Here is a 14,902-nt window from a genome sequence, read left to right as displayed (position 1 = left end):
GACAAATCGACATGACATATCTCATGATATGATGCCCTGAAAAGAAACGGCATCATTTTCATAGTACTCCTGCCAGAAATGCATTACCTGAATCTAATCATAAAGCAATCTCTGATAAACTCAAATTGAGGAACATTCTACAAAGTAACTACCTGGTACTTCTAAAGAATGTCAAGGTCATGACATAGAATCTGAGGAATACTTACAGACTAAATACTCACCCAGAAGAATACTTTTATTTGTTATTTAGACGTGATAACTAAATGTGACTTCTGATCCTAGAAAGATAAATTGTTTTTTATATAAAGGAGATTATTGGGACAATTGGTGACATTTGAATAAGGATTGTAAATTAGAAAATAGTATTGTATCATTTTCAATTTCCTGAATGTGAAAACTGTACTGTTATTACACCGTAAAAGAAGGTCCTCATTTTGGGGAAATACAGAGTATAAAGGGACATCATGTCTGAATTTACTCCCAATGGTTCAGAAAGAAAAAATACTCACCCAGAATGAGAGAATGATAAAACCAGTGAGGTAAATGTTAACAATTGGGGTATCTGGATGTTCTTTGTTTTTTGCTTGCAACTTTTCTGCAAGTTGGAAGTCATTTCAAAATAAAAATTTCCAAAACTAAAAAAGAGAATGGGTATCTCATGTCTTCCAAACCTCACACAGGGATCTCTGCCTTAGTGTCCTCCACAGTGGATGAAAGATTTATGATTACTTGGTAAAAATGGATTGATGATTGACTGATCGCTAATCGGAGTGCTTTATGCATTCTCTTTTGAGTCTTATGGATTTTTAAAAAATTATAATATAATTTTTAATTTATAAAATTATATCCTGAGACAAACAAAGGAAGAACAAGTAAGCAAAACTTTGTGAATAGCTGCCTGTAGGCTGGATCTGAAAGATCCCTACCGTGGGACCAGCTCTCTTCTAGTGGAGTTTATTGTAACTGATGTAAAACTGCATCACCGCCCAGAGGTTACTGTGGGAGGAAATGAAAAGGCAGCTGAGAACATGGAACATCATGCATGAGACCCTGAAATTCAACACTGATAATTAGAGACTTCTGGGTATGGTTAATACCAAAAATGAGTAAGTGCTATTTTGCATTAAAAAAATTGTACATTTGATTTATTACTTTTACTTAAAATATTTGGGTTATATGAGACATATTGAAAGATTGCTATATAAAGCACTTTTTTCACACACTTCCAGTAGCTTCATTTAACTTTTTTTTCTTAATCAAAAATCGTCCATTTTAATTTTGAGTTGAGCTGCATGTAAATATGAGGATTGAATTTCTGATAGTTCTTTTTCACAGGAAGCTTGTAATTATATATCATATATTTTTCCTATTGGGTCAAATTTTTATTTTTACTAATGCTTCAAACAGACCCCTTGTTATACGACCATCAAAATTCAAGAGCACTAAGAACTAGAATTATTTCTAGAACACGAGCCAACCTTCACCAGTAGGTGACACTAGCAGACTGAAGATATTTTATATAAAATAGTGTGTAAACGTCTTTTTAATCTAGAGTTTTCAGCTTCCAACCTCAATTGATGATGCTCTATACACCTCCAATTTACACCACTAAAACCTTGATTCAGGCAACAAGCATTGTGTGCCTTACTCACTGCCAGGTATCACACATTTGTACCGACAGCTGGGAATGGACTCAGCGGGGATTTTACATTATTAAAGAACAAATACTTTTATTTGTTATTTAGATTTTTTTGCTGTTCTAACTTGGCTTCCAAGGCAGATTAGAACTAATGTCACTGACTTAAGCTAGTCAAGCAGCATTGGTATTTCCTACATCCAAGGCACTGCCTGGGTAGGGATAAGATCAGTGATAGGCAGGATGGTCCCTGCCATCACTGCGAGGAGATGCACCTGTAAAGAGCCAACAATACACAGCAGAAGGGGTAAAGCCCTGAAGTCTGGCTATCAAAAGTGTGTTAGGGGTCATTTGGTTATTTTTTTGAGTCCTTATCTTTTAGAGCTTTCCTTCATGTGAGTTCCCCCAGAAGCAGACCCTGAGATAAACATTTCAGTGGAAGCGGTTCATTTGGGAGGTGCAGTAAACACCAGTACAGGAGTGTTATGGGCTGAATTGTGTCCCCCTAAAATTCATGTGTTAAAGTCTTACCCTCCAGTACCTCAGAATATGACTGTGTTTGGAGATAGGGCCTTTAAAGTTGTAATTAAGGTAACAATGAGGTCATTAAGGTAGGCCCTACTTCAATACGACTGGTGTCCTTATAAGAAAGAGGAGATTGGGACACAGACACACACAGAAAAAAGACCATATGAAGACGCAGGGAGAAGACGGCCATCTACAAGCCAAGGAGAGAGGCCTCAGAAGAAACCAACCCTGCCAACACCTTGATCTCCAACACCTTGATCTTGGACTTCTAGCTCCAGAATCAGGAGAAGACAAATTTCTGTGGTTTAAGTTGCCCAGTCTATGGTACTTTGTTATGGCAGCCCTAGCAAACTGATACAGTGAGTGAGCACATGTCACAGGGAGGGAAAGGAATGCACATCATAAATGGGGCATTGTCAAGTCAGCTTGACCATTGTGAGCAAAGGGAACATAATCCCATAGGGAACTTAGGGGAAAGCTGTGAAGCGCATACCTCAAAGTCACCTCACACAAGGGATGAGGGAGCTGGGATATTTATATATTCACACTCATTAGTACTTGGGTGAGGCTGTCCCTGGGAGGGCACCAATTACACTGGCAGCTCCAGCCTGCTATGAACAGGGCACAGTAGCTTTCCCCACTTTTGAGAAAAGCTTTTAAGCAAAGAGATGCAGACCATGAGAGCTAGAAGTCAGTTCAGGCACACTTAAGTGAAAAGACAGGAGGAATATGGGCAGAGCACTGACAGGCATCACTGTGGAAACTCACCCTGAAATATTTACAGATGAGCTTACATGATGTCTGGGATTTGCTTCAAAATAGTACAAGAGGGAGAGAAGTTGGGGGGGGGGGGGCACAGATAAAACAAGCTTTACCATAAACAGATCATTTTTTAAAGCCTGGAGATGGATACATGGGCACTTACATGACTATCTTGCCTACTTTCTTTTAAGTTTCACATTTTCTATAATAAAAAGTTTGTAAAAAGTGCATTAGAGGTGTCTGCTAAATGGAGTAATAGGGACCAAATTTCCCCTCCTGCCTAAAACAACAACAACAACAAACAGACCAAACATATAAAAGAACAATTTTCAAGACACTGGACATCAGACAGGAAGGAAAGAAAGAAAGAGGAAAAAAGGGAAAGGAAGGAAGGAAGAAAGGAAGGAAGGAAGAAAGGAAGGGAAAAAAAAGAGAGATGAGCCCTATGATTGGTCCAACTTACTGGTGAAAAAATTTCCAGGCCACAATACAAGGAGAAGAAACCAAAGCAGAGCCTGGCAGATTCCCTGAGTTTAGAAGACCAAGCTTGGAATCCAATGTGAATAAGGCAAAGTTTGCAGAACTAGAAATATGGAGAGGAGAGAGAGTGAGAGAGGGAATCCTGAAATCTATGGCAGTTCCCCCATAAATTGTCAGCAGAGAACAGATCAGCCTTTGCATGTGCATAAACTGGCTGAGGCATAGAAAAGAATCATCAAAAAGAATAAGAAGGAACAGTACCACAAAAAGCTGGCGAAAGTGCCTGTTCCCATCAGCTAACGTAGAAAACTTCATAATTTGTAGGGCATTGGGTGGAGTACTCAGAAGTTTCTTGCTTCAATAGTGGGGAACAATTAGCCTTAGATTAAACAGGGATCTGATCTCAGTGAACAAATCTTAAAAGCAAGACCCAAAAAGATCATTTTTCAAGTAACTGTGTCCTAGAACAAAGCTCAACGATATTTACAGGAATATAAAAATCTCCAGCATTCTACATGGTCAAATCACAATTGTCATCCAATCAAAGATTACCAGGTATGCAAAGAATCAGGAAAATATGAGACATAAGGAGGAGAAAAATCAATAGAAATTGACCTAGAACTGACACATATGTTAGAATAAGCAGAAAAGGACATTAGAACGTATTGCAATTTTATTCTATACGTTCAAAAGTTAAGTAGAGACATGGAAAACAGAAAAAAGACCAAATCAAATTTCTAGCAATGAAAAATACAGTGCCTGAGATTTAAAAAAATACACTGCTTGAGATTAATGGCAAATTGGCTATTACAGAAGGAAAGATTAGTGAACTTGAAGATGTAGGATTAAAAACCAAAATCTCAAAGAAAAAAAAGAATAAAAAAAATTAACAGAGCACCAGTGAGTATTCAAGTAGTCTAATATGTGTGTAATTGGAATCCCCAAAAGAGGGGAGGGTCGGAAAAAATATTTGAATAAATAATGGCTGAAATTTTCCCAAACTTGATGAAAACTATACACCCACAATCCAAGAAGTTTAATTAAAGCCAAACAAAAGAAATACAAAGACGATTACACCAAACCACATCATAAGTAAATTGCACAAAATCATTAATAAAGAAAAAAATCTTAAAAGCAGAGAAAAAGAGACATGTTACATACAAAGGAAAAAAAAGATAAGGATGACACCAATTTCTTGTCAGAAACAATGCAAGCAAGAAGACAGTGGAGAAACATCTTTAAAATACTTAAAGAAAAAAAATCTTTCAACCTAGATTTCAACACCAAGAAGAAATATCTTTCAAAAACAAAGGAGTGGGGCCAGCCCAGTGGCACAGTGGTTAAGTTCACACATTCTGCTTCGGTGGCCCAGAATTCCCCAGTTCAGATTCTGGGTGTGGACCTGTGCGCCACTTGTCAAGCCATGCTGTGGTAGGTGTCCCACATATAAAGTAGAGGAACATCCATACAGATGTTAGCTCAGGGCCAGTCTTGCTCAGCAAAAAGAGGAGGATTGGTGGCAGATGTTAGCTCAGGGCTAATCTTCCTCAAAAAAAAAAAAAAAACCCAAAAAACAAAAAACAAAGGAGGAATAGAGACATTTTCAGATATAGAAAAGCTGAAAGAATTCATCATGAGATGAGCAGCCATAGAAGACATGTTCGGAAGATATTTGCAGATGGAAAACTGGATTTACAAAAATGAATGAAGAACACTGGAAATGTTAACAACATGTAACAACATGTAAATATATAAGATCTTTTCTTATTATTGAAATATATTTAAAAGATATTTTACTGGTTTGTGGTTTTTTTTTTTTTTTTTTTTGCAGGGAAAGATTTGCCCTGAGCTAACATCTGTTGCCAATCTCCCTCTTTTTTTTTTCCCTCCCCAAAGCCCCAATGTATGATTGTATATCCCAGTTGTAAGTCCTTCTAAATCTTCTATGTGAGCCACCGCCACAGCATGGCAACTGACAGATGGGGGTAGTGTGGTTACACAAACTGGGAAATGAACCCAGGCCACCAAAGCAGTGAGAGCACCAAACTTTTAACCACTAGGCCATCAGGGCTGGCTCAAAGATATTTTACTGTTTAAACAAAAATAAAACACTATTGTGAGGTCTATGACATATGTAAAAGTAAAATTCATGAAGCAATAGCATAAGGCCCAGGACAGAAGAAATGGAAATATCCTCTTGTAAGTTTTTTATATTGTATTTGACATGGTATATCACTTGAATATAGACTGTGATAAGTTAAGCATATATACTATAAATCTTTTTTTTTTTTTTTTTAAGATTTTACTTTTCCTTTTTCTCCCCAAAGTGCCCCTGGTACTTAGTTGTGGCTTGATGAACAGTGCCATGTCCGTGCCCAGGATCCAAACCAGCGAAACCCTGGGCCACCAAAGTGGAGCGCATGAACTTAACCACCCGGCCATGGGGCTGGCCCCGATATTATAAGTCTTAAAGCAACCACTAGAAGAATAAAATCAAAGAGTTACAGCTAATAAACCAAGATGGGAGATAAAATGGAATCATAAAAAATATTTGATTATTCCAAAAGAAGGCAGAAAAAGTGGATAAAGGGAATGAAGAACAGATGGGACAAATAGAAAACAAATAGCAAGATGATTGACCAACCATATCAATAATCACATTAAATGTAAATGATCTAACTATCCTAATTAAAAGGCAGCAATGTCAGATTGGTTGGGGAAAAAAACCCTAATTATATGCTTCCTACAAGAAAGTCACTCTAAATATAAAGACACAAACAGGTTGACATAGAAAGAATGAAAAATGATATAATATGTTAATAGTACAAAGGGGAAAGCTGGAGTGACTATATTAACATCAGATGAAGTGGATTTCACAGTAGAGAATATTATGAGGGATATAAGAAAGGTCATTTTATAACGATAAAGGGGTCACTTCATCAGAAAGGTGAGTCCTATACATCTATGCTCCTAATAATAGAATTTAAGATGAACAAAGCAAATACAGCTAGCAGGAAATGTAGAAAAATCCACAATTACAGTCAGCTATATCAATAGCCTTCCCTGAATAATTGACAGAAAAAGTAGACCAAAAACCTGTAAGAATATAGTAGACTTGAACAACACTACCGACCTGCTCGACCTGATTTATCTTAATAGAACATTCCACCCCAAAACAGCAGAATACACTTCTTTTCAAGTTCACATAGAGCATTTACCAGATAGACCACACTCTGGCAAAATGTTCACATTGGTGAATTTGGTGCAGTGGATTGATGAGTGTTATTGTAGGGGAGGAAAAACTTAACCTTTTTCCTCTACCCTCCCAGGTTCTCTGGCTAGGACCCTAGAAGTTAGACTGACAAAAAAAAGATTAACAAGAGAAATACAGTTTATTAACATATGTACATGTGGGAGAACTCGGTGATGGGTAATTCAATGAGGTAGTTAGAACTTGGGGCTTACATAGCATCTTAACAAGCAACAAAAAAATTTGTAGGGAAATGACAAGACAAGCAAAACAAGTTTTTGGCTTCTAAGGGTAGCAAACTGTGGGAAGGTAAATATATGGGGGAAACTAATGGAGTAAGGTTTATTTGCATGAGTCCATCTTACCCCTGACTTTCCCAAGGAGAGGAAATTTATGGCAGTCCTCACTTTTCAGAAGTTTCTGCTTTCAATCAGATAAGAGAAGCTTGGGGAAATCTTTCTGCATCTGTTGATTCTCATTTGCCTTCAGTTCAAAATAATTCTTATGCCAAAGTGGCATATTTTGAGGTGGTATATTTTAATTTTCTATATTATATTAATATGTATAATTTTCTATATATTTGAAACATGTTTCTAATTTAAAACATTGTAAAAACTTCAAGTTTTCTCTAATTTTTTAGAAAGTTAAACCAAAATGAAGAACCATCTGTTGATCATTTCAAGGAGTCCTTAAGAGCTTGCTTTTCACCAGTCCCCAGCTCAGAAAGACAGAGGACACAGAAGGATTTGAAATGTCTGCATGAGAAAATAATACTTTTTAGAAAACAACTTTATTGAAGATATAACTTATATACCATAAAATTCACCCATTATAAGTTAAAAGTCAATAGTTTTTAGTCAGTTTTACAGAGTTCTGCAACTATTACTACAATCTAGTTTTAGAACATTTCCATCTTCCCTTCTTTGGACATTTCATACAAATGGAATTATACAATATCTAGTCTTTGGCATCTAGCTTCTTTCACTTAGCATAATGTGTTTGAGATTCATTCATGTTGTAGTATGTATCAATAGTTCATCCCTTTTGTTGCTAACTAGTGTTCCATAATTTGGATATACCTTTTGTTTATACACTCACCAGTTGATGGACATCAGAATTGTTTCCAGTTCTATGCTATTACAAATAATGCTGCTATGAACATTCACATACATCTTTGTGTGGACATGTTTTTATTTATTGGGCAGTTTCTAAGGAGTCAAAATCCTTGGGATTATGATAAGTTTATTTTTAACTTTTTAAGAAACTGCCAAACTATTTTCCAAAATGTCTCTACCATTTTCTCCAATAGCAATGTATCAAGGGTTCCAGTTTCTTCATATCTTTGCCAACACTTGGATTGGTCCTTCTGATTATAACCATTCTAGTGGGCCTGTAAGGGTATCTCATTGAAGCTTAATTTGCATTTCCCTAATGGCTAATGATATTGAATATTATTATGTATTTTCATTCTCTTAATAGTATCTTTCACACAGCAAAATGTTAAAATTTTGATGAAGTCCAATTTATCCATTCATCCTTTTATGGACTGTGCTTTGAATGTTATGTCTAAGACCAACCATTTGCCTAGCCCAAGGTCACAAAGATTTTCTCCTATGTCTTCTAGAAATTTCATAGTTTTAGCTGTTACATTTAGGTATGTAATCCATTTTGAGTTAATTTCTGTGGATTTTATATTTTTGGCCTATGGATATCCAATCGTCACAGCACCATTTCATAAAAAGGCTTTTTTTTTTTTTGGTGAGGAAGATTGTCCCTGAGCTAACATCTGTGCCAATCTCCCTCTATTTTGTATGTGGGACACCACCACAGCATGGCTTGATGAGCCACCGGTGTGTAGGTCCCCACCCAGGATCCAAACCCACAAACCCCAGGTCATCAAAGTGGAGCATGTGAACTTAACCGCTATGCCACCAGGTCAGCCCCTTAAAAAGCTTTGAAATCACATGGTTTTGTCTTCCAACTTTCTTCTTTTTCCAAAGTGCTTTGGTTCTTTGCATTATCATACACATTTTAGGATTGACTTCTCAATTCCTACAAAAAAGTTGCAGGGATTCTGATGGGGATAATGTTGAAATTATAGATCAGTCTGGGGAGAATTTTCATCTTGAGAATTTTGGGTGTTTCATTTTATGAACATGAAATATCTCTCCATTTATTTAGATCTTCTTTAATTTTTCTCAGCAATATTTTGTAGTTTTCCGTGTACGTCTTGCACCTTAGATGTTAAATGTGTTCATAAGTGTTCTATCCTTTTTGATACTATTGTGAATAGAATTTTTCTTAATTTCTTTTTTAGATTCTTTGTTGATAGTACAAATGCAACGATTTTTGTATATTGATCTTATCTCCTTTGACCTTGTTAAGCTTATTTATTAGCTCTCATTTTTGTGTGTGTGTGGATTTGGGGATTTTTCTACATACAGAATCATGTTATCTGTGAATAAAGACAATATACTACTTCTTTACCAACCTGGGCACCTTTTTTTTCTTTTGTCTTATTGTACAGGCTAGACCCTCCAGTCCAATGGTGAATAGAAGTGGCAAAGCAGACATTATTGCCTTGTTCTCTATCTTAGGGGAAAGCATCAGTCTTTCACTATTAAGTATGATGTTAGCTGTTTTTCATAGATGCCCTTTATCAGGTTGAGAAATCTCCCTCTGTAACTAGTCTTATGAGAGTTTTTGTCATGAATGGGTGTAGGTTTTTTCCTACGTCTACTGAGATGATCCTGTGGGGTTTTTTTTTTTAAAGTTTATGCTACTAGTATGGTGTATGACATTGTTTTGTTTACAATAGCTTTACTGAGAGATAATTCACATATCATAAAATTCACCCATTTAAATTATCTGGTTCAGTGGTCCTTAGTATATTCAGAGCTGTGCAAGCATCATCCCTGTTTGAGTTTAGAACACTTCCATCACCCCTGAAAGAAACCCCGAACATATTAGCAGTCAATTTTTACTCCTTCCTCCCACAGCCTCTGGCAACCACTAATCTACTTTCTGTCTCTCTGGATTTGCCTACTCTGGATACAGCACATAAATGGAATCATACGATATGTGGTCCTTTGTGATTAGCTCCTTTCATTTAGCATAATATTTTCAAAGTTAATGCAGGTTGCATCATGTATCATTTGTCATTCCTTTTATGGCTGAATAGTATTCCATGATATAGATATCCCACATTTTGTTTATCCATTCACCCATTGATGGACATTTAGGTTGTTTCCACCTTTTGGCTATTGTGAATAGCGTTGCTAGAAACCTTTGTGTACAAGATTTTGCATGAACATATGTTTTCAGTTTTCTTGGGTATATACCTAGGAATGGAATTGATGAATCATATGGTAATTGTATGTTTAAACATTTGAGGAACTGCCAAACCATTTTCTAAAGCAGCACCATTTCATAATCCCATCAGCAATGTATGAGGGTTCCAATTTCTCCACATGCTTACCAATACTTATTATTACCCGTCTTTTAGATTAGAGCCATCCTAGTGGCTGTGAGGTGGTATCTCATTGTGGTGTTGATTTGCATTTCCCTGATGACTAATGATGTTGACTATCTTTTCATGTGTTAATTGGCCACTGTATATCTTTATAGTAGAAATGCATATTCAAATCCTTTGCCCTTTTAAAAATTGGGCCTTCCCCCCCACCCTTTTAATAATTAGGCTGTCTTGTTATTGTTCAGTTGTAAGAATTATTTACATATTCTGGATTTAAGTTCTTTTTATCCAGCCTGACACTCTCTGTCTTTTTGATTGGAATGTTTAATCCATTCACATTTTAGTGAACTATTCATCACTGACTGAACAGGAAACATTGCGAATGCAGGGCAGACTTGTAAACTTCCTGCACTTGAAATATATTCTCCAAGCTATAGACAGATTCATAAAGAAAAGGTGGAGGCCTTATTGGCTTAAGATGTTTAAGTACAATATCTGACCAATGATTGGCTTATTACTAAGCTATGTTGACTTAGGGGTGACTCCTTAAAAGCCAGACGTAAAAAAAAAACAAGAATAATTTTTAAAAAGCAACTGAGCAGAGAATCAGTGCTCAAATACTGCAGGAAAAACACAATCTATAGGATTAGTCCAGGCGAGCCACTAAACGTAAGAAATAAATAGCAATAATTAACCACCCCTGGAAGGAGGAACAAATGACAATCCATAGTTGCTGCAATATATGATCTGAAATATCGAGTTTCAACAGAAATACATGAAACATACAAATAAACAAGAAATTTAATGCATACACAGGAAAAAAAGCAGTCAATAGAAACTGTCCCTGAAAAGGCCCAGATGCTGGACTTAGCAGACACTTCATTATTTAAAATAGCACCTATTTATACACATGTTTAAAGAACTAAAGAAAACCATGTTTTAAAATTTTTCACTTAAAATCAAATAGAGACTATCAATAAAGAAATAGAAGTTATTAAAATAACTGAATGGAACTTCTGGAGTTGAAAAAGTACAGTTACTGAAATGAAAAACTCACTTAAAGGGCTCAACGGTACATACGAGCTGGCAGAAGAAAGAATCAGCAGACTTGAAGATAGATCATTAGAGATTATCTACCCTGAAGTACAAGAAGAAAAAGACTTCGAGAGCTACACATTTTTGTGATGAAAAAGTATCTTCTGTTTTTGGAGAACTAAGTTTGTTCAAACAAGCCATCAGTACTGATGGAGTTAAGCAGCTGGCCTTGTCTAGAACTGCTCAGACGGTGGGATAATGGAATTTTGGTTTTCAGACTCCAACTGATAGGCCTTTAATTTTGAGTCGTATGGGGCGAAGCCTTAGAGCCTGCTTCCCGGGAAAGCATCTGATCTCCAGTTCTGAGGTGCGTTGGACTTTAAACTGCATCCGCAGGCTTGGCTGAGCTGCTTCACTGTGGTATTAATGGACTTCAACAAAATGCAAGTCAGAGCATTCCGAGGAATATTCTTTGAAAGAAAGTATTCATTTTAAGCCATCTATTCTCTCCTCTGGACTGTTATTCAAGACAGCAAGGCCTGGATTGCTGTTCTTTGCAAGAGCCCCGTGTCCAGAACAGAGCCTTCTTCTCAGTGACTATTAGTAAATGGATGAGTTGACTGTATGTGTCCTCACATGACTTGTTCGAAAACCCTTTCTTGGTTAGAATTTGTAATTGTGCAGTCTCGATAAATCCACTAATTAATTTAAAATTATTGTGTCGTTAAGAGGTAGGAAGGGGTAATATATATAATTCTCAAGTTACTCTTTCAAATCTCTATACATGGAGTCCCATTTCAATAAAACATATTGTACATGGAAACATTCTAAAGTAGTGGTCTTTGGGTTACAGTTTCTAGAAATAACAAGTAATTTGGGCATGCTTTTAAAAGTTAAGTAGAATGGCAGTTTCACTTGTGTTCTTAGACTTTAAAAGAGAAAAAAACAAAATCTAAATTAGAAACATTGTACAATACTGAAATGTTCATTAAAGAAAACAAAACTTCCTGTTTTCCCATTTGTCATCCAAGGTAATTAAACGTCTTTAGAGAAGTTAAGTTGTTGTCATAGCTGGTTTATTTTGGGGTCAGTTATTTTTCCATTGACTCTGCAGAAGTTCCAACTTGCTTTCGCCATTGACCAGGAGAAGTTAACAAAGGTCTTGGCTTTCATGAGTCAGGGCTAGTGTGGCCAGAATCAGTCTGATTTCTAAGATAAGAGACTGGTTTGGCCTGTTTCCTGAGCAGGGAACCTCTGCTTGGTCTGAGGGATACGGTGGCAGAGAGAGAACCTCTGCCTCCCCAGAGGGAATTCGGACCCATCTCAGGTCCCCAAATCCTGTCGATAAAGCCACTACTGCTTGCCATCATCCATACAGATAATGGGAGGGATGAGTACTGAGGCTCACAAGTAACCAAACTCCAGGATGAGATGGATAGCAGAGGAACCCTTGGGCATCGATGTGTGGGGAGTTGCTGTCTCTGAGCCCAACAGTCATTTGAAGTGAGAGATGAGGGCCAGTCGCCTTCCCTGTGTCAACTTCCCTAACTGTGTGCATCACTGCAAAGACTAAATTATTTTATTTTGGAGTTAGTTTGTATTATTTTGGAGAGAGTTGATAACATAATCAGGGAAAATATTTCTAATATGACAAACGGTGAGTTTGCACTGCATAAGGAATGAACTGGAGAAGCCTCTAATTGGGAAACGCTGCTAACAGGTATAAAGTTTTCAAAGATCTCGTCTCCTCCCCTTCTTACACACCCACCTAAGGGATTGCAGGAGAAGTCTTTACTGTTCACTTACGGAAACTTGGGCTCCAGGAGAGCCACATGACCCACCAAGATTGCCCAAGGAATGCTCGCCAGTCTGGTTCCTCACCAGCCCAAGGGGCCTTGATCCTCGCTTCTCCTTTCTACTCAGAAAGGCCAGAAAAAGGGAAAAGGAAAGAAACGAAAAGGAAAGGAAAGAAAAAAGGAAGGGAGGAGGGAAAAAAGAAAGGAAGAAAAAAGGAAGCAAGGAAGAAAAAACCCTCTTAAGGCAGAGCTAGTCTCCACCTGTGGGTCACGAGTATTTCTGGTATTTGCTTATTTCTCTTGCCCTCTTGACCTCCCCAGGCCTGTCCCAGCCAAGGGAAGACAATGACCCGACTTGTCTCTCCTTGTTTTCCCTCCCCCACTTTTAGCCCAAAAGAGCCACTTACAAAAGCAATTTGAGTTTATACAAAAGAGAACTTGAAAGGCTATTTTCAGTTCATGCTCAGAAGACAGTACCGGAGTTTGCCAATGATTGGGTCCTCTGAAGGTTAGTTCTTTCAAAACTTTCAAACATTCAAATGTGGCTAAGAAGAGCACTGTGGTTCCAAAGATCTCAATGAGGAGATTTTAAATGGCTGAATAATGGCAGTCCAGCTTCATTCTCCTCTTGGGAAAAGGAAGCTGGGATGGGAAGGTGCTGCCCATCACACTCCATTGAACTAAAGCCCTGGTGCATGGCTGTGGGATGGATGAAGTGAATTTCTCTGCTGTTTGTTGATGTCTCTAGAAAAGCCAGAAGCCACAGCTTGCTCACTTCTCTGCGCTCTCCTATGGCAGAATTAGCCCAAGCTTCCCAGAGTTTCTCAGGCCACACAGCATAAACTGAGCAAACCAGATAGGATTTAGGGGGCTGTGTGCATTCAATGAACTATTCATTATATATATGTTTACATTAATTAAAATTAGAAACAAACACAAACTATATTAGTTTAGCTATTTAATATTAAATTTATAAGAAAGTAACAGTTTTTCAATTTGCTTACTTATCTTACAGACATGAACATACCTTTTTTTTTTTTTTTTTGGAGGAAGATTAGCCCTCAGCTAACTACTGCCAGTCCTCCTCTTTTTGCTGAGGAAGACTGGCCCTGAGCTAACATCCGTGCCCATCTTCCTCTAGTTTATACGTGGGACGCCTACCACAGCATGGCTGCCAAGCAGTGCCATGTCCGCACCCGGGATCCGAACCAGCGAACCCCAGGCCGCCGAGAAGCGGAACGTGCGAACTTAACCACTGCGCAACCGGGCCGGCCCCTGAACATACCTTTTTCCATTGGGTGTTTTGCTTGAACTAGCCACAGTCAGTTCCTGATCAAGACTTTACTGACAAGCTGTTCACATTCCTGATAGTCATCATCAAGAGGAAACTTTGTTTGTACAAGTAGGTGATAGAAAATTTTTTTTTTGATTTTTTTTTAACCATTCAAAAATTTCCAACAGAAGTTATCTTTATAGGATCTAACAGGATAAAATGTGATGCTGGTATTTTTGGTACCAACGGACATTGTCTTGTAACCCTCAGACTTTCTTGTACGGCTCATTTCACAGTAATAGTGGAGCCAGCTCACCCGGGAGACCGGGGCACCTGGGCTGGCAGCTGAGACCAGGACCGAGGCTGTGAGGGCCACAACTCTGGGCCCGGTGCAGACGCTGATCCTCAGGCTGGGTGGCCTAGGTGAAGCTGCTCACAAGTATGGGGCAATGGGCCTGAGGATGCCAGTGGCCCTGGGCCTGCATGGCTGCCTTGAGGGCTGAAGGATCAAAACTTAAACTGACTGCATCAGTCTACTGCCCTTACTAGAGAGTAAGTTAGCCTCTTCCTGCCTCAGTCGGTCCATCTGTGAAGTAGAGATAATGGTAGTACCTACCCAGTAGGGTTGTTAGCAGGATTAAATGAGTGCCACGCCTGGCCACATAGTAAA

This window comes from Equus asinus, chromosome 6, assembly GCF_041296235.1.
Source record: "Equus asinus isolate D_3611 breed Donkey chromosome 6, EquAss-T2T_v2, whole genome shotgun sequence".
In the NCBI taxonomy this organism is placed as follows: domain Eukaryota; kingdom Metazoa; phylum Chordata; class Mammalia; order Perissodactyla; family Equidae; genus Equus; species Equus asinus.
Note: the sequence above shows the minus strand (reverse complement) of the source record.